Raw genomic sequence first — 22623 nt, 5'->3', positions numbered from 1 at the left:
ATTTGCTTCAACTCCTTTTTGGTCATTGTTCGAACAGCTCTGATTCCTGCCTTTCCCAGTGTTCATTAACATTTTGCTTTTCCACTTCCCATTGATGGCCTACATTTATCTGTTCCTACTGATTCCACTCTTGGCCACGTTCACATGGATTGGACCTTTTCAGGGAACCTCATTTTACTTCAAGGATGTCCAACTTGAACACTGTGTGATGTTATCTCATGCTGTCCGGGTTGCAGAGACATCAGTTTTGTCAGTTCAGTCTTTCTTGCTGTACAGCTTCCAAAGATGTTACCAAACCTATTCCTCCAGTTTTTCTGCATCATTTTCTCGATGCAACAAATACAACCTCGGTGATACCGTGGTGGGACGACAACAACTACGGATGGCAGTGATTGCTGAGAATGCAGTTAGGAGATTCAAAGTTCTTATCCGTCGCGGTTACCACCTGACGAAGGCCAGAGTAATAGTTGGCCGAAACGTTGTGAAACAACAACTAATAAAGATGAGAATAATAGTCCGCAATAAAATAAATTAATATAAATAATACTCATCTCAATAATGAATTCCAATTAAAATAATATATAAATACAACCTCTATTTTATATTGCTCATCTGCGTTTGTCCCCTCTTTTTTACTATTGCCTTACTTTTATCTATGTGTAGTTCATTGCCGTGAAACCAACCACCTAGGTGACAACAAGTTCAAATATGACCGACGCTTCAAAAAGGTTTCAGATATTCTAGGTACGATTTCAACTCTTTGAGAGTAGCTACACTAGAGAATGCACGATGAAGTGAACATCATGCCTGCCGACACAGAAATGACACTGCGCATGCACAACTGAAAGCGAAACCCGTATTCTTTTGCATATATGCAAGCCTTATATGACATCAATTTAGCATAAAGCATCCATTCTAAGGTAACAAGCTAAAGAGTCTAAAAAATATAAATATTAGGCTGATGCAAAAATAATGTCATTTTTGACGTTCAGTTGAATGTCAAAAAACGACTTTATTTTTGTTCCAACCTAACAATAGTTTCTCTTCAAATATTAGTTTGTCCATAGTCTTCTTTAAGCTGTTTGTTATTCACAAAAGGAAAATAAATGTGATATATATATTATCATAGAAAATATATAGTATATGTAGTAGTTAATATTTGCACATTGACATAGAAAATCCAAATGCATGAGTGCGTTTATGCGCATGTCATCTGCGCATACACTATCCTGAATAAAAACAAATGTTATATTTTGGATCAATCAGAAAACTCTCTGGATTTATTCGAAACGGTCTTTCTGGGATCTACCTAAATTCTTTAAAAGCCAAACTTCTATTCAATAAACCAGTGGAAACCACTGTGGTCGCTTCTCTTGGAAACAAATCTCCACTCACGCATACAAACATTAACGAACACAGAGACACACACACAAGTGATCGACATTATCGTCTATCAATCTGTATAAACTGTATTCATTGAAATATTCTCAATTTGTACACTGAAATATCTTATCAATATAAAAACAAATGAACATTGACGCTTATAAATAACTTTCAATTAATTATCTATAAGTATAAAAGCGAAAATGTATGTATGTATGTATGTGTGTTCGCTTTTTCTGTATGTCTACAAAAGGCTTTTTTCAGAGAAGCGGTCGGTCGGTTCACAGCTTTTTAAAACTTTTTATATCACATATAAATCGTAATATCTCACAGTTAACAACGAAGCTCGCCTGTCTATTTAATTTTCTCGATTTTGGGAAGATAAATATTCAACATTTGTCGCTCGCCGCACGTGGGTTAGTCTTTTACCTATAACATCTTGGGAAAATAAAAATCACGCTGTCAAACTTGACCTCATTAACTCATTAAAATGGCCACCTGCCAAATCCAAGTAATTAAATAAATTCAAACGTGTTTCCGTTAGCATCTCGTGGTGGGGCAATAGTTAACATCACACGTTTTTTTTTCACACTTTAATTTACAACTTTCCCTTAAGGGTTCGGGTTCGATCCTCATACTTACTTTTTTTTAACCCCACCCCCACCCCCAGAGTTTCCACACACACACCTACAAACACCAGGGCAACGCCGGGTACCCCTCGCTAGTCTTCTATATATATAAAAGCGAAAATGTATGTATGTGTGTATGTTTGGATGTCTGCTAAAACTTTCGACAGACGCGACGAAAATTCACAAACTCGGTATCACATCGAAGCTCCATCCTTTCTTCGAAAAATATCGAAAAATTGGCCCAAAACGTTAACTTCTTCATCCCGAAATCGACAATTTTTGACAGGGGGGGTCAATAAAAACGATTTTCTCGTGACAATGACCGATTCTACGTATGCGTCAGATGACGTCGTGACCTGATTTACTTTAAATAGTTGAAAAAAACCAAACAAATTTCATGTACGTCGCCTTAACTCAGTTGGTTAAGACCCTGGTTCATTGTCTAAATGTTTTGGGTTCGAATCGTGTAGTGAGATGCTTTTTTTTTTTCGTTTTTTAAATTTAAATATTGAACCAGTGTTATTTAAGCCATTTTTTTTTTAAGTTCGTTTTTCTGCTTTTTTTTTTTACTTCGCTTATTCTTAGTGACACCCCAAAACACCCGGGTACCCACCGATTTTTTAAATTTTAATATCGAAACAGGCTTATTTAAGCCATTTTTCACGTGTTCGTTTTCTGCTTTCATCGTTCGTTTGCCTTACGTTAGTTTTTTGTGTTTTTTTTTATTGTTTGATCGCCGCATAGCGGGGAAAACAGAAACTGGCTTCCGCAACTTGACGTTGTCGCACCTGCTAATTTCGGTTTATAAACGTCAACTTAACACACTTACAAATTCATCTGTTCCCGCGGTCGAGATGGTTAGGTCTCAGGGTTTTTTTTTCCATTTCCTTTCCACCTCCGCGTCAAACGTTCAGGGTTCAAGCCTACCTTTATACTAAAACTATTTTTTTTTACACCTCCAAACAACCGGCCAACGTTTTTTTTAACAGGGTTGTTTTAATCTATCCCCCCACCACCAACACACACCTCCAAACACCCGGGCAACGCCGGGTACCCCCCGCTAGTAATTTATAAAAATGATCAGAGAAGTTTGGAAAGCGATTTTTCTGATCCCTGAAACTCACGGCTCTTAATTAATCGATCCAGACTTCTTATAATCTCTAAGCTAATGAACCCTCTTGTTTTTGTAAGAACTCTAAAAGTATTCACGGACATTTTGTTTTTTCCTATATCTGTAAACTTCCATTTTAAACACATATAAATTATCTCTTTTGGGAATATATGCCTTCTTAAGGCATTACTTTGTTTTGTTTACTGTATGACAATGTCTCTCATATTTTCTCAATTGTTTATAAACCATGCAAACCATTTCACTAAAAATATTTCTCTAAATCCAGCGCATCCCAAAATTACAGGGCGGAACGATCAAATTGTCGCCCTAGAAAGGATGACATTATTCCATTTTCAGTTAGATAATAACTGGTTTTCCTTTTTTGTTGCAGAAAATTATGTACAAATCCCAAGAGCGATAGGAGTCTTCTATCATGGCTGAACGTGAAACAATGTTCAACGAGCGATATTAGAGATGTGCCGCTGTACAACTCATGCTCTCTAACAATCCAAGTTGTGACAACAGGATCATTGCTAGCACCCTCAAAATGTATCATTGAATTGCTACGGATAATAGGGGCGTGCCCAGGTTGACGAAAACAAAGTTTCAGGCCACAGTTATGGTCTTTGGTGTAGTTTCAAGTGGGGGCCACATCATGCCACCTCACATCTTTAAAGTCGGCTTGAAAGTTAACACCAAACTAGATATGCTGAAGAGTATGGTGATTCCCTGGTAAAATCAGGTGGCTGTTGGCAGACCCTGAGTGTAACAGCAGGACTCTGTGCCAGCCCACAAGTCCAAAGAAACTTAGGCTTGACTTCAGAAGGAGTGCTACGACTTTGTACTCTTCTCTCACTGGCTCCCCTTCCTCCCCCGATCTGAACCAGCTGGACTACTTTGTTTGATCATACGGCGAGAACATTACTAACATGATTTCACACAACACCAAAGCCAGCCTGATTGCCGCCATCCGTCAAGCAACCGCTGACGCTAGTGGAAAAGGCATGCTCCCAGTTCCAGACCCATATCGAAGCGGTGATTGAGGCTGAAGGCGGCTACGTTGAATAGCTGTCAGCTCTACTACATAATCAAGTTAACTTAATTGATTTTTTCGATAAAAGTTTTAAAATAAACTGTAGTATTGTTTTCTTTAAGGAGACAAATTTATCATTCCACCCTGTAATTCTCCCATTACAAGACACCCTAAAGTAAAACCTCAAAAACCGGCGTGAACATATCCCTAAAAGAACTGGTGATCGAAATCCTATATATATATATATTATCTGCTGGTGACAGGAACTCCTAAGGTCCAATGTTCTAAAAACATAATATTAAGAAATCTTGCAAATCATTTCAGCGATACACAGCAACGAATATGCATTCAACAGGGTTAACTTATTGATATACTGTAAGCAATCAATGCCATTACGAGGATTTGCGCTCTCCATGGAGACAGACGTGGTTCTATAATCCCTTCTCTGAACATTCTGGCTATTTCAGTCGTAATAAACTGCTTATCTTCACGCGTATGTCATCTTGAGTTAATTGCTATTGATTTGCAATTTAGTCGGAAAAACGTACGTTAGCTGCTGTCAGTCCACAGATCTCTGCAGCAAGTTTAGATCCACCAAACACCAAACTATCTGGATATGTAAGAGTTGCAAAGAGAAGCTGTCATCAAATATTGCACCACGATGCTGAGTCTTTATCATTTTAAATCCCTACATACGAAATCCTCTCTACGTCGACTAGACAATATCTAATTATATGATATGATAGGAAGATACAGAAATTCACCATGACTACTCGCAGTTGGAAAACGAAAAAGCTTAGGACAGAAGAGTCAAAAACACAATTAAACGGCTGTGGTGACTTGTGATCTCTGTAATACAAAAGGCAGGTAAAGGTGCGAAATAACTAACAGTCGAGAACTAATGAATAATGAATTAAAAATAACAAATAATTCATAACAAGTAGTATTAAATTCTCTAGCGACCTGTATAATTTTAACGAGTAGAAATTGTTTCTAAGAAGTTATTTTTTATTTTTGGAAATTTATTTTAAAGAAAGTTAGCTTATCTACACACAAAATCCGAGAAGGTTGCCAAGATGAATCATAACTGTGAGATATTGAAATAAACTATAAAACATATGTATAAAACATCAAACATTCTTATTTATTATTATAAAGTTCAGTTCATTAGTCAAGTTTTGCTTCCATATATCCTCACATTGTGTACAAATGCATCATAGCAGCACTGACTGTGAAAGTAAAGAATAAAGTGATAATGATAGCCAAGATGGTTTTCACATAGGAACGTTTACATCGTTGCCATATTCAAAATAAAAGGATTAATCAACTCATATGGACAGAACTATTTTCAAAATGGAATATGATATTTAAGGCGTACTTAAAAGTTCTAGAGTTGTAAGCCATGTTTAGTTTCAGAACAGTTTCCGATGGTTCGTTGTTCTATACAAGTCCTGGAGGTGAGTGGTTCTCAGTAGACAATTCTTGAGTTGGAAGCCACAGAGCAAAAGAGCGTGTTGACACAATGAAAACATCTGAGAAGTTGCTACAGAAAAGGTTTAATTTTTATGGAGCAATTCTGGTTTCTGATTGGTTGGTAGCAGAACGTGAATTAATTTGATTCGTCAGTTCCTAGTAGCATCGTTTATAAATAGAATCTCCCGACTGTGCGGAATCATACCCCATTATGGAGTAAAAATATTGCAACAAAAGTTATTGAATAAACTGTTGTAACTAAAAGAATTTCCTAAAATAGTTGGCAAATCTCTGCCGGATTTGAAGGTTATTGATAAGGAGCAGAAAATTATCTGTAATTTGATTGGTCCCCACCCTTTTTTCTTCTCTTCACTTTCTCTCCCTCTCTCTCTCTCTCTCTCTCTCTCTCTCTCTCTCTCTCTCTCTCTCTCTCTCTTTCGCTCTCTCTCTCTCACAGATGTAATTCTGCTAGTCTCAGTCTTTTCTATAAATACTATTATAGCATGTGTTTTTAAGAATTGTCTAGTCTGTTTGTTCCAAGTCGCTTGACTCTTAGATTTAGTGATCTTCATCAATTCGCTGTTTTAATACTTTATTGCAATACAGTTTCCTATTCCAGTAGTTTCTTTCCAAGAATTGCATCTTGCGGAATGCTCTTCTTGTTGACTAATACTTCGTACCTATCACCTTTTCAAGATTAAAGCCAATAAGCATCCCTCGTCTTTATGATTATCAACTTTCGTTCTTTTTATCTCCTTAAATAAAATTGTTTCATGCCTTGTCTGGACTGACCCTCCCACCCCGCTCCTAAAATAAAATCCTATGATATATAAGACATTTTGGGATTTTGAAACAAACTATAAAATATCCAAAGACTAAGTTTTCTTCTTTTTAAACATAGGCTATAACAGAAATAGTCTATAAAATGTCATTCGCGCATACATAAACACTCATACACACATACACATACACATTCACACACACATGCACATACATACACACACACATGCACATACATACACACATACACATACATACACATACGCACACACACACATACACATACACATACACCAACATACACACACAAACACATACACACATAATATATACATACACACACATACATACATACACTAGCACAGATTTTGTCATAAGGGCCTATTTTCCATTCAGATTATGTATTAAATAAAGGGAAGTTACACTGTTCTTGTAATTAAGGAGTTAATTCCTTTATGCGACTCATCTTCGAGTTGTCCATGTGTGTATGAGTGGAGAAATCTGCAGAGAAGAGAAAAATAGAGGTGTTTTTTTTTTGTTTTTTTTACATAGGCATCACCACATTATCAAGGCCAAGAGGCCACTCAAGGATAAGGGTTTAAGAGTGTACAGTAGAAATTGGACAATATAGTAATCATTAGTAATGAAAATTTGGTAAATTTGATAACCTATATGGAACGGCTCATCAAGAACTTATTTACGTTAGACTTGAAGACAACCATATTGTAGTCAGCCGGAAAGCAGGAAAACGGAAGACAATTCCACAGGCGTGCAGTTCTAAGAAAGAAGCTTTGTTCATGAAATCTACGTTTAGGTTTAGGCACAGATAAAGAGTGGGGGGAATTATTGATAGTGTTTACAGCTAGACGAGTGTTTCTTGTGAAAGTTTGGCGAGGGGGGACCATAGATTGAAGCTCAGTCGAACACTTTCCATGAAAATAACGATACATCAGAGACAAACTCGCAACATCTCTTCTGTGAGATAGAGGTTGCAAGGAAGAGAAAAGGACATCTCCTACGAGGGTTAGGGAAAGGGAGAGGGAAACCAGTTAAGAGGGGAAGATATAAAACTTTTAATAGAAATATCTTACACTTTGGTCCCCGAGTACGCCGAGTAACGCTCATCCAAAAAAAATATAAATAAATGAATAAAAATCTTTAAATTAAAAAAAAATACTATCAAAACGTACAATGGTTTTACTTAATAAAACAATCTTGATTTATTTTTATTTTATTTTTTTTTTTTGCTGGTAGTAAAAAAGCCCAGAAGTATGTTCTTTGGTCGGTTTGGAAATGTAATGCTAAACATGTTAGAACGTTTGTTTCTAATATTATTTCACATACTTGAAATTTTTATAATGAGTTTTTCAAAAAGGACTCAAGATTTTCTGACATCGATAAAAACATTGGATTAAGTGTGTTGATTCCAAATCTGTTCTTAACTGTTTGACACATTGATTACCATGACTAATAATGGTCCACCTAAGAGCTCCTCATTCAAACTCCTCAGCCTTACATTTACAGCTGACATGAATTGGAGCAAACACATTCAAGACATTGCCAGGTTTGCTACAAAGAAGATAGACTTCCTCTCACCTAAAAAATATCCTGTATCTCTACAAAGCCACAATTCGCTCATGCATAGGGTATTGTAGCTACATCTGGACTAGTGCATCTACCACTAGTATCTCTCTCTATTAGACAGGGTCCAAAATAGCGACTCAAATCTAATAGGTGCCAAGTTCCAACTGCTGTCCCATTGCTGCAATCTTGTTCCCTATATCTGTTTTACAAGTACTTTAAAAGAATGTGCTCTGACGAACCCGTCGCATTTGTGTCGTCTTGACATGAATACCCTTTACTAACTCGACAAGTAGCAAAATCCCACCCTTTCACTGTAGAGATCCCTAAATGCCAAAAGCCTTCTACTCTAATAGTTTCTGCCTTTGGAATTCCGTCCCTGTTTCCTGCTTCCCTCACAGTACTAAGATGTTGAAATTTAAATATAATGTAAACAGACATCTCCCTCCTCAACTCAAGCGCATAATAGTTGAAACAAAACTAGGTTCAAGATACTAAATGTTATGTAGTGCCCTTGTAGATATGGTCACAATAGTATCCCCTTACGTATATGTGATAATATGCCTTGTTTGAGGTGAATAAGAATAAAAGTATTGAATATGCAAAATGTTTCATATAAATGATTAAATTCACCTATCTGTTACTACCAGAACAGGCTGTCTAAAAATACTGGCTTCCTGACCTAAAATGCACCAATGCAATGAAAATAACACCAATGCAACGTTGATGTTATTGTTTTTTTTTCTTTTGTTTTTGCAAAACTCAATCATGTTCTGCAAAGTCAGAAACAAAAACATTATTTTTCTCTACAAAACACTCAAACCAAACCAAACACCATGAGTAAGTATTTGAAGATATAAAGAACTTTAGGAATATAAACTTATTCCAAAATTACTGGATTCGGCATTAAATAACCTAGAAAAGAGTTGATATGCCGTAAAACAAAAAACAAAAAAAAACAAAAAAAACAAAAAAAAAACAAACAAACACTATAAATAAATATTTAAAGGTATAAAAAAAACTTGAAGCTTTTTCCAAAATGACCGGATTCAACATTCAACAATCCAAAAAGGGTTGATATGCCGTAAAACAAAACAAATTAAGTCTAACTTCATCTGAATGTCTTTTTCTATATTTATCATAGTGTAAGTGTTTGCTCACATAATCTACGATGATATGCATCCTTATATGTCGATTCTACTCATACATACATTTAACAACATTTATTGAGCTATAAACCCCCTTAAGTCATTATGTTTATGAAATGAGGTTGAATGGGAAAATCAAGGTCAAGCATCTTTAATTTTCCTGAATGTGCTTCTCATGAATAATATCCAACCAAACTGGTCAGCCCATAATATTCTAATGAATTTCTATGAAACCTTATCAAGCGAGACAACCTATTAATTTTATTCCCTGTCTTGTCAAGCATCTATGAGTGAACATGGTCAGAATGTGGCCATGAAGCCTGATGAAAAGACACTAAACTTGTTTCTCTCCTTGAGGCTATGAACCATACAAGATTTCCCTGGTTGAACTGTGTGTCAAGTTAACTCTTAGTTCTACCTCAGGCGCTGTTCACATTAATAAAGCCATAGTATATTAGACGTTATCAACAGGGGACTCTCATAAATTTCAAGGATCAATTATCACTTGAGACAGACTTTAAAATGTTTCAAAACAATTAAGTTTTTTTATTGAGCCAAAAGTGTTTCAGGTTTGGAGCTTTTCATTTTAATTAATTTTAAGCAGAAAATGCTGCATACGTTTTTATTTTAAAGTGCATTTAAGTAATTGCACAATGTCTTAACATGTCCACCTGAATTAGCGCATAATAGTTGAAACAAAAACTAGGTGCAAGATACTAAATGTTATTTTTTTTCAGTTTTCTTATGGATAATCATCTTTAGTAAACTATTACGTATAATTATATTCATACAGATATTCTATATGATTTATACTAGTGTAATATTAGCATAAAAAGGTTATAGTAAACACAAACCTTTTTCTATATATATTTATGTATGCATATATATATATTTGTTTAAAAAAATTTGCCTACTAAACTCCTCTGTCAGTTTTTGGTCTGCGGGCATGAAACTTAATATATAGTGTATTCGAATCTGTGCGAAACTTTATATTTGGGTTTTAGTCGAGAAAAATCGGTGCAAAAGTGTGGAAATAAAAAAATTTGAATTTGCCAGGTGAAGGTGGAACGACGGCATTACAAATATGGATGCGTAACGTAATAGCTATCATTCATGTTTTAATTTTTAACATTTCATCAAACATATTTTCATAGCTCAGACATTAACGTCAAAGGAAAAAGTAAATCGTATGCTAAACATTTTGGTTTCGATTCTCGGTAGTGGCGCACAAGTCATTTTTTTTTTTTTTACCTTTTAGATCATTACTATATATTGTGTCCAATATAATATAATAATAAATACGAAATCTGTATTAATCAAAATATCATATCTAAGCATATTTTACGACAGGGCAATGCCGGGTGGTCTGCTATGCTAATATATATATATATATATATATATATATATATATATATATATATATATATATATATATATATATAGTAATTGATTGTTATCCATCACATGTGCTGCTTCTTTGTATCATATTACTCTTACTGTTGTTCTCTGTTTATAATATTCACTTTGTCCTATAAAGGTAGAGGGTTTCCTTTCCCCCTCCATATATGATTAGCCATATCTGACCTTTCAATCTTTTCACGTATTACAGCTTTTCGACGATCTCCTAACCTTACTTTTAGTGGCCGACATGTCTCACCTTTGTATAGATTTCTGCATTGACATGGAATCTCATACACACAGTTCTTAATCATAATTTTTTTTTCTGTAGGGGGCTTGAATCACACATTTTTTCCGACAAGCCTTTATATATATACAAACTGGTGATTTTCTGAGTGGTGTCCTTTGGTGTCTGTTCCAGATTTCATAGAGATGATGTCATGCATAGTTGTTTTGGTAGAAGATTTATCTTAAACTGTCCATCTCCTCTTGATATGCATTGCTGTTACTACATGTTGCTTTTGCTCTGTGTTGTAAGCAACGGACGATTCATTTCTTTATATTATATGGATGGTGGAAGTTGAAGTTTAAGTACTGTCCAGTGAAAGTTGTTTTTTGGTATACAGATGATATAAACACCTGACCAGTGCAAGTTATCAGCACATTTTGGAACGATAATTTATTTTTGCAATGATGGACGGATAGAATTCACATGGTCTAGTTATGTTTGAGCATCTTTATGGTGGGGCCAGAGTATAAATGTGTCATCCACATATCGCAACCACATTGTTGGTTTTAGTACTGTTGGTCCTAACCCCATTTCCTCAAAGTATTTTGTATACACGTTTGCCAGACTGGGGACAATGGTGATCCCATAGCCAGACTTTCTTCCTGTCGATATATACCACATTCCATAACAGTATGTAGTTTCTACACATAAGGCCAATATCTCTATTATATTTTCAATTGAGATGCAAGTGTTTTCCTTCAGTAAAGCATCCAAAGTCAGTTTATCTTGTACCACTGTCAGAGATTTGTCTATGATTAGGATGATTATATCTACCAGGAATAAGCTCAATGGATGGCATTGAATGAAAGACAAAAAAACGCGCATGTATACAGGGTGTCCCCCCCCCCAAAAAAAAACAGAGAACATTCAATTGTTTTTCTGAGCATTTTACAGTCAACGGAGAAAAAAAGGCCAAAGACCCTAGTGTTTTGATGTGATGCTTTGAATATAATAAACTAACTATGACCAAAGTTTCATTTCATTCGGACAAAACACTAAGAAACGGGGCCTAATCAGAGTTGGGGCCTGTTTTTTTTTTGTCACACTATATATAAAAAAAGACTTTCTTTGATTTATTTGGTTACTTGATCGCTCATGAGTAAGAACGCACGAGTGAAAAGTGGGTGTTTATAAAAATGACCATGTGTGAAATTTTGCTTAGTGTAAAATATTACATCCTAGATTCGGTGCAAACAAAAATGTACCCACAGGCAGATGATATGATTGAAGTGGAGACCAAAGGTCAACTCACTAGATGAAATTTGCTAGAAATGTAGTTGTCAAACCATATGACGAAAGAGGTGATATCACATCCTCACTGTAATCTCTGAACGTATATGCCATTCACTTGACAAAGCTGGGGAGGGCAGAGCGGTAGCTCTAGATATATCTAAGGCTTTTGACAGGGTATGGCATGAGAGTCTCCTCAGGAAAATTAGATTATACGGTATCAGAATACTTAACATAATTAAATCCTTCTTAGATAAGAGAAAATTCCAGGTTGTCCTCAACGGTTGTACATCTAAACAATATGATATAAATGCGAGAGTGCATCAGGAATCTATCCTTGGACCTCTATATTCATTAATGACCTCCCTGACAAAATTGCCTCTGAGATGGGTATATATGCTGATGACACCACACTCTATAACCGGCATGATAGGAAAAAAAATGAACACATATCTAAAGAAATGGCAAAAACACTAGAGGATGACCTCCAATCTGTAGTGGAATGGGGCCAAAAATGGATGGTCACATTCAATGCTGTCAAGACTAAACTGGTTTCCTTTAATAATTACAAGAAACCTTCTCTGCCACCAATAGCAATGGCCAGTGACTCTTTATCTGAGAGTACATCTTTCAAACTGCTTGGCCTAACGTTCACAGGAAACATGAGCTGGAACAATTACATTGAAAGCATTGCCAAGGCCGCTGTGAAGAAGGTAGGCTCTCTCTACCGTGCTAGAAAACTACTAACACCTGAAAGTATCCTGTACCTCTATAAGGCCACCATTCGCCTATGTATGGAGTATTGCTGTCACATTTGGGCTGGTGCATCTGCTACTAGTCTCACTCCTAGATAGGGTTTAAAAGAGAGTCACCAATCTGATAGGCCCTGAGCTGGCATCTAAGCTTCAGCCTCTCTCCCATCGGCGAAATGTTGCATCCCTTTGCCTGTTCTACAAGTATTTTAATGGTGAATGCTCTGGCAAACTGCAGACACTTGTGCCCCCCACAACGTAGACACCCTCGACAAACCCAACAGGCAGCTAAATCCCACCCCCACACATTAGAAATCCCTAGATGTAAAAGATCTTTCTACTCCAGTAGTTTTTTCTCCAGAACCGCTAGACTCTGGAATTCCATTCCAGGTCCCTGCTTCCCCAACTGTACTGACATGCAGAAGTTCAAGTTTAACGACAACTAAGAAAATGAAATGCGTATATAAAGACACTTAATCAATGAATGAACATGTGCGACTTGACTGCTCACGGCTAAGAATGTACATGGGCAAAATACGTATTCACGAAATCTACCATGTGCGACCTCAAGGTGTTTAATGTAAAATGTTGAACTATATAAATAAAGTAAAGATTCTACCCTGTAGATACAAACCTTGCTTGGATTGCTACACACACATGTGTATATCTTTGACCTAGCCATGGGCTCCCTGGACTCGGCAGAAGCCACAGACCTTGTTGGATTATTCATACTACATAGCATTACCCTAAATAGCGACAAAAAATCGAGTATATAGCCTTATACAGGGACGATGGCCTGATAATAGTTAAGGACGCAACAAACATAAAATGTGACAAACTTAGAAGAAAAATACATAAGGTAATGAAAAATAAGAGGCTTGAACTGGAAATGACCAGCAATATAAAACAAGTCAACTTTCTGGACGTCATCTTTGATTTAGCTGCCAATGCATGTAAACCCCACACATATATTCACCCACGCTTCAACCACCCACTCTCTATTATTAAGCACATACCTAAATCAATTAAATGTAAAATAAACAATAACTTCTCCACTGAGGTAATATTCAATAAATGCAAAAATGCCAACTCTAAATACAGCTAGATCTAATACTCAAAGTGTGGAAAATAATCTAGTTCACCCCATCCCATTAACCTAATATTAAAAGCAAAATTTGGAAGTAGGTTCCAACATCTTATAGACAAACAGTTCCCACCAGGTAGTAGACTACATGAAATCTTTAACAAAACAGTTAAAACTTAGCTGCAGCTGTTCTGAAAACCTAGAAAGAATAATAAACTAGCACAATAATAAAATATATTAGCAGAAATAATCCAACTACGGACACTAATAATAATGAAAGCAGAAAGACCTGCAATTGCCAAAGCCTGACCGAATGCCAACTAAGCAATAATTACCCTACATCTTTGGTGGTATACCAGGCCAAACTATGCACCATAGCAAACCGAGGAATAAAAAAAATTCTACATAGACTCAATAACCTTTTAAAAAGATTCTACGGTACTACACTATCAATGAATAACAAAGCATATACTACAGACACCTCACTTTCGGTACACTACTGTAAGTTAATCGAAGTGAACAAAAATCCCTTTAGTTGAATGAAAGCTAAAACATGTAGTTCACTAGCTTCACCCTGTCATCTATGTTTAGTGGAGAAACATGAGATTATTAGTTTTAAGGACCGTGAAAAATTATTAAATGTAAAAGTAGAATCAGCTAAAAACTGAACACACTTTGGAGGCTATGCTTTAAATAAGATGTAAGAAAACGAACAGCAATCCCATCATACCAGTAATATTACAAATCATAACCCCTTACTCCCAATATCTTAATTAATTAATAAATGAACCAACAGAAGAGTAGAAAGAATTCAAAGTAGTCGCGATACACTGAAAATTAGTAACTGTACTTACCAAAAACAAACACACCTCTAATTCATTAATAACTACACCCATTGAAAAAATTCGAAGAATAGGCTGGCATCAATAATTTAGCTAAATTAAAGAAATAACTATCCTCTTGTTACTCCTCAAAACCATTTCAAGTGCTACTGTTTAATACTAAGCAAAACAAACAGAAGCACAATATGCCACCAAATGAATAAAGGAGAGTGCACTTTGCATACTTAATAATTAAACAACCAAAAACGATTAATTAAAATAATTTAAGGGTCTATCACACATGTAATTGGAATGTTGATATATACGTACGGGAAATATTATCGTAAAACAACGTTGCACAAGGAAACCAACCACATAATTGATCCCAAATGATAACTAAGTACTCTAACTAGAGGGCTTTGTGAACAGAATACTCCACCAATATAGACAAATATATGTTACTAGGTAAAAAAAAATACTATCAATAACGAGGCATATAAACCTATCAAATATATTAAGGAAAAAATAAACAACCCAAATGAAAGAATGACAACCATCAAAATTCAGTTTATATATAAATATGAAAACCTCTGCTGCTGTAATTACTTCAGACACTGCTGTAGTGTGGAAAATATAACTCTCAGTATACCACCTTTATTTAAATCACATAAATAGGCTTGTGTATCTATTCACTGGCTGTTAATTTAACCATATGAACATAAATAAATTAATTAATAAATATTTGAAAACGAGAAGGAAATGAACAGATAAAAAACGTAAGGAATAAAATAAATAAATAAATAGAACTCAACAACAAAATAGATGGATAATGTAGTCGCCGCTAGACAAGAAAAAAAAAAAAATCAAAGATTGGGTAGCTAACGGTGATCAGGGTATAATATTACTTCAGATCAAAGCGAAAACTTAAGCCGATAAACAACTGCCAAGTAAAAATAATGCCAGTACCTCCCCGCTGTTACAGCTTGACCACATGCGATCGTACTTTCCCCTCTTCCTTCAACCACCACCCCTACTCTCTTTCATTCACCACACCCCTCTCCAAAACCTCTACTGCTTACATTCACACTACTTCTTTCCAAAGCATAAACCACACCCGAATATCTTATAAAAAGCGAATGTAATCTTGACTCTCTTTTCAATATTGCTCCTTTTTTGGTCTGATGAAATAGTCTCCTTTAATCAGGATTACACTGCAACATTTATGCACATATGTAACAAATAATGTTTGTATAATAAACAGATTATACATAGAGAGAGAGAGAGAGAGAGAGAGAGAGAGAGAGAGAGAGAAAGAGAAAGAGAATGAGAGAGAAAGAGAGAAAGACAGACAGATAGATAGACAGACAGAGACAAAGGGAGAGAGAGATAACGTTATTATGCGAGTTATATTTTATAGGTTTTATTATTTACTCTGGGTCAATGACTAAAGTAGGTTAATGGAAGAATTAGCTCTAAAGATTGAACATAACATTAAGAGAGGTTTCTTGTCTATTATATATATTTTATATATTAATTTCCTTGTCTTGCATTATTAAATCGCTTTGCACTTTAGTTGCGTATCAGACATTATGATAGAGGCACAATTTTAGTGCTTTGTCATTGCTTCCATTTTCAAATGAATACACGCCTCTGGTCACTTTATTTCATTATTTTTTCCTGTGTATGTAATCACTATATTGATTTAGTAAATATATTTATTTGGTGTCGGTATTTGTTTTGTTATGAGCTTTGTGTTTCGTTCATCACCGTATTTATTCAAACCTAACAGTTCCAAGATCAGAATTTTAATGTTTGACCAACCAATCAACTTTCTCTTTGACTATCAAACTTCATATGTTGCTCTGCCCCTCACCATTTATATGTAATCTAAAACTAATGTTCATCAAATTCTTTTACCAAATTAGAAATTTGCTTTGTTTGATGTTTACAAAAATTTCTGGACCGAAACCAAACATATTGAGGAAAAACTAAACTTTATTTTAATTCGGCATTTTGTCTCACGCATACACATATACATACACACACTAGTTTAGACTATATATATTAATTGTTAAAAAATACACATTGTTGGTGACTACCCCCTTATTTATATATATATATATATATATATATATATATATATATATATATATATATATATATGTGTGTGTGTGTGTGTGTGTGTACTTCTATGAATTTGTCTTTTTCTTTTGTGTGTATATTGATATTCATATTAAAAACCCTTTTTTCTATTTGTTTAAAAAGAAAATACAACTTTGTTATATATGGCTTGCTTGCAAAAGATCTAGCTAATTTGCACATTCATTTAAACAATAATTTTAATTAATTCCCTATTAGTTTTTTTCGGTTTTCTTATGGAATGATCATCTTTAGTTAACTGTTATGTGTAATTATATTCATGCAGATACTCTACATGGTTTATACTTGTGCAATATCTGCGTAAAAAGGTTATAGTAAACATAAACCTCTTTCTTTATATATTTATGTATGTGTATTTATATTTGTTTAAAAGTTTTGCCTTTGTCAATTTTGGGTCTGCAGACAGGAAACTTGACATATAGGGTATTCGAATCCATGCAAAACTTTATATACGGGTTTTAGCTGGCGAAAATCGGGGCAAAAGTGGAAATTATAGGAATGGAATATGCCATGTGAAGGTCGAACGACGGCATTACGAATATGCATGCCTAACGTCATAGTTATCGGTTCATGTTTTAATTTTCAGCCTACAGCAAACATGTCTTCATAGCTCAGGCGTTTACGTTAAAGGAAAAAGTAAATCGTAAGCTAAATATTTTGGTTTCGATTCTCGGTGGTGGCGCATGAGTCATTTTATTTTTACTTTTTAACTTATTACTATACATTGGGTCCAATATAATAATAATCTATAAATATAAAAGTGAAAATGTATGTATGTATGTATGTATGTGTGTTCGCTTTTTCTGTATGTCTACAAAAGGCTTTTTTCACAACTTTTCAAAACTTTTTATATCACATATAAATCGTAATATCTCACAGTTAACAACGAAGCTCGCCTGTCTGTTTAATTTGCTCGATTTCGGGAAGATAAATATTCAACATTTGTCGCTCGCTGCATGTGGGTTAGTATTTTTCCTATAACATCTTGGGGGGGGGGGACGTTCCGCAGTAAATGAAATACTATCCCGCAGTCAAACTTGACCTCATTAACTCATTAAAACGGGCACCTGCCAAATACTAAATTAAATAAATTCAAACGTGTTTCCGTTAGCATCTCGCGGTGGGGCAATCGTTAATGTCGCACGTTTTTTTTTTCACACTTTAATTTACAACTTTGCCTCAACGGTTCGGGTTCGATCCTCTTACTGACTTTTTTTTAACCCCCACCCCCACCCTCGGAGTTTCCACACACACCTCCAAACACCCGGGCAACGCCGGGTACCCATCGCTAGTCTATTATATAAATCTCACCTGTCTGTTTAAATGTATGTATGTATGTATGTATGTATGTTTGTATGTCTGCCGAAAACTTTCGACAGAGTCAACAGATTTTCACGAGATTGGTATTGATTTGAAGATCGACCCTTTGGATAACAAATATCGAAAAATTGGCTAAAAACATTCATTCCTTCACCCTGAACTGGGCACTTTTCTACAGGGAGAGGTCGCTTTTTTCGCTGATATTTTCGAAATTCATCCCCTCTTTTCAATTGACTAGCTTTAATTTATACCTTCGCCACTTCCAGTTTGGCGATGGACGCAACAGCAAAGATGTCACGATTTTTTTTTTTCACATTCTTTACCTCCTTCGGGTTACGGGTTCGAGCCTGCCTCCTACTACTTTTTTTTTTTTTTTGCTCAACACACACCTCCAAACACCCGATCAACGCCGGTCATCTGGCTAGTATAATAATAAATACGGAATCTGCATTAATTAAAATATCATTCTTAAACGTATTTTACAACCGGGCAATGTTGGTTGGCCTGCTAGAATATATGTATATATGTTAGAATATATATATATATATATATATATATATATATAGTCATACGCATACAGTACTGTTTCACTTTTTCACAGCTCATCAGTGCGACTAGACAAGCAACTACCTCAAGCCAGGATCGAAACCTGATCACCCAAACGACAGTCGGAGCTACTAACCGTTGTGCTATAGAGCTGCTGCTATGCGGGCAGTGAATTAACAATGTTTTGACATTGTCCAAAGTTGTTTACACAAAGAGCATCGCTTCATATGCTAATGGTAATTTGTATATCACTTCCCAAGTGAGAATGTGTGCGTGCGTGTGTGCGTGTGTGTGCGTGAGGACGATTCTCACCCTATATACTCAACAAATTTTTTATCTACAGGCTTGAAAGTTGGTATATAGGGTATTCAGACACGTGGAAAACTTCTTAATGGGTTTTCATCTAGATAAAAAGGGCTGCTTAGAGGTAAAAATTTTTAAAGTGGTACGTGGGGGTTATTGGATTTTTATCTGTTTGTCAACCGTTTCACTAATGCGCATGCGTGAATCGTTCACATGACAAACTCCTTATGTTAAGAATAAGTAGGTTTGAAAACACTTTTTAAAGACCGTGTCAAGCTGACTTATGGTTATCGTACTTGACTTACTGTCTTTAGGTTTTAGTTTTGATCTCATATTGAGTATTTTTCTTTTTACTTTTAAGAAATTAACTGTTTAGTAGAAAGCATAATACTCGCATGCACATGTCTCAGTTTCTGCATGAATGAAAATATAATATTTATGCGTATTTAACAACCGGGTAACGCCAGGAGACCTGCTAGTATATATATGAAAGTAATCAATGAACGTGATAAAGATATAGTCTTTAAGCAAAGCAAACCTATCAAGAGAGTAAAAGCTCTACGCGGTTAAGAAGAGCAATTCATATAATAAATAAAAGATGAGAAATACAAGTTACATAATACTTTATTATATGATTAAGTGATAAAGGAAGGAAAAAGAATAATAAAAGAAAAGTTATCTTAGACCATAGCATTATGAACCATATTGCTTCTCATCAGAAGAGTAGAAAGGCCAGGATATAAAACAAAAACAAAAACTGGCTTTAGAATATTTAGACTAAAATGAAAAATATAAAAAATATATATTATAATCGGAAAAAGATTATAGGTCTATATCAGTACAAACAGAAAATAGAGTAAAGGGAACTACTAAAATGGAGACTATTATATATAAATACACATATATATATATATATATATATATATATATATTTATATATATATATATATATATATATATATATTCGAATATATATATATATTCGAATCAAAATCGAAACCAAAACTTATGAAAAAAAAAAATAAATAATATATATATAAATATATATATATATATATATATATATTTATATATATATATATATATTTATATATATATATATATATATATATATATATATATATATATATATATATATATATATATATATATATAATGAAAATTTAGACAATCTATTAGACAGCATCTTTGAGTATCTTCGGTCTCTCTGTAGAAGGATTTGTCAGAAAAACCTGATATTTCCTTAAAATCTCTGGCCTTAAACGAGGGGAGACTAAAACTTGCTGCTATGGTTTCAAATGATCTGAAATAACAGACAGTGAAAGGAGACTTGATTCCATATATTTCTTATATGTTATTATCTCTCTTCTTTGGTTTTCATACATAAAATAAATTTCACAGTGTATAAGGATTATTTGATACTGGAGATATTCATAAGCGTACCCTATTTTCAAAAGAGGGGAGATATAACATGGAAGAAATATTTGGAATCAAGTCTTCCCTTGCTGTTATTTCAGATTATTTGAAACCATAGCAGCAAGTCTTAGTCTCCCCTCCATCAAGGCCAGACGTTTTGGGGAAATATATATATATATATATATATATATATATATATATATATATATATAGTAATAAACTTGCTACCCTATCCTTTTACCTCTGCCTTATACACCAACCCCATCTCTGTATATCTAATAACAAAGAAAACCGAGAATTATCACTACATATTATCTAATATATATTGGTATTCTGAAATCTATTATTATAGCCTTATAACTACCCACTCAGACCCACCCCAAAACTTGCTCTTTTAACTCACTTCCGAGCCCTCCCTCGCCTCATTAAATTAAAACCCTGGAATAGGACGCCCCATGTAATCCCTCTTGTTCAACACTACTTAGAATACACCCATTTGCCCCTTCGCCTTAAATCATCACCATAATACCCCTCCTACACAGTTTAGTGCTGTTGTCGTCTCAGCTGCATCTGTCAATAAAATGCCCCTGCATAGATAATAGACATCTTACACACTGATAAAATAGAATTACCACCCATCCACACTATACCTTCACTGTAGCCCTAAAACATATACTACATATACATTTAAGACTATGATAAAGACCCTATACACCTTTCTACATTACACTCTATATAATACGCTCCTCCTTTATTTAGAATTCGATAAAACTCCCTCCAACATCATCTATAATTTTTAATTGATCTATTTCGTTCCTAATGAATCCCATGCTAGACGCCACATCCCCACTATGTTACCTAGCATCTTCTCTACTCTTCTGATGAGAAGCAGGCTTCGAAATGCCTTGGCATAAAAAGTCCGCTCTATCCCCCAACTAATTGTTTGTATTCCCTAATTGAATAAATGAACCAATCTATATTTACCAATATATAGCTTTTGTGACTTCATTTCCCATTCCTATTGTTCTCCTATATATATATATATATATATATATATATATATATATATATATATATATATATATATATATATATAATGACTAAAACTACCACTTAATCATATAATTTAGTTTTAGTCATTCACAACTACTTTAAAGCTTCACTGCTCAATCATTTTTCGACCAAATTTCAAACAATTATTACAGTTTATAGATCACCTTCTCAGCTATATTGTGAAAATAAAACAAATTCAATTTTCGTTCAGTAAAACAAAAGTTATGATGAATTAATTGGCGAAATCTATTTATCATTTCAGCTAGTGCATATTAGTAAGAAAAATTAAAATGGCAAATTTATCAAACTTCCATAGAGGGCAGATTGTTGATACCCGTATGGGAGGTGCTACTGTTGCAGAAGTGACTGACAAGGTGGCTGTATCAAGTGGAACTGTCTCAAAGGTGGTGATAGTCTATGAAAATGAAAAAGCATCTGTTAAATTATGAGGTAGCCAGGAGAGAATGATATAAACGCGTAAATGGAGTCATGTTGTATAAGAAAATATGATATATTTTAGTAGATGATGATAAGACTAAAATGCTTCATACCTTTTCTTTATTCGCTCTTCTGTCTTCACTGCTGGGCTCTGTGATGAAACCTGCAACAACCAATACCATAACCGATTGAGACACCTGTTTTTTTTCTTTTGTGAAACCACAGAAACGACGACGACGACGACGACGACGACGACGACGACGACTGTATATTTTACAAAATATAAACTTATTTCAGTGTATCAGTGGTCTTCACCGGGTGTCTGCATTACGTGTCTACATGCTTGTTCCTTCCAGCCTCATTTCCAGGCTTTGAAGCATGTCTGCTCACTTTTATGACCAAACTCAAGCTGCTGACTGACTAAACGTCTTGTCTCTTTTACCTGTCAGTTCCATTACGTCACCATCAAAAGTACACGTCTCACTTACATGTGACCTCTGTCATGTACGCAACTGTAGAAGGGCGATGTAGTTATTGTTCTATTTATATTTAACTTAGTTAATGTCTGTAAACATTTTTAGCTAGAACTTATTTTTACATTCTAGACTAATTTTATTCTCTAAACAATAAATAACTTCCAATATAAACTATTTTAACAATATCACTGGATAGATA

At 34.7% G+C, this 22623-nt stretch overlaps 1 long non-coding RNA gene across 1 annotated transcript in view; it reads right to left on the bottom strand.

The window, feature by feature from the left end:
• The window catches only part of LOC145259731 (uncharacterized), a 74106-nt gene extending 51738 nt beyond the window's left edge, over nt 1-22368 (bottom strand). Inside the window, exon 1 of the long non-coding RNA XR_013864195.1 lies at nt 22062-22368. This is a non-coding gene — a long non-coding RNA (uncharacterized LOC145259731). The remainder of the gene's footprint in view (nt 1-22061) is intronic.
• Nucleotides 22369-22623: the final 255 nt, after the last annotated feature.

The sequence above is a fragment of the Euprymna scolopes genome, chromosome 3, assembly GCF_053919585.1.
Source record: "Euprymna scolopes isolate OS-2025 chromosome 3, ASM5391958v1, whole genome shotgun sequence".
Lineage (NCBI taxonomy): Eukaryota > Metazoa > Mollusca > Cephalopoda > Sepiida > Sepiolidae > Euprymna > Euprymna scolopes.
This window is presented reverse-complemented; position numbering and strand designations above follow the sequence as displayed.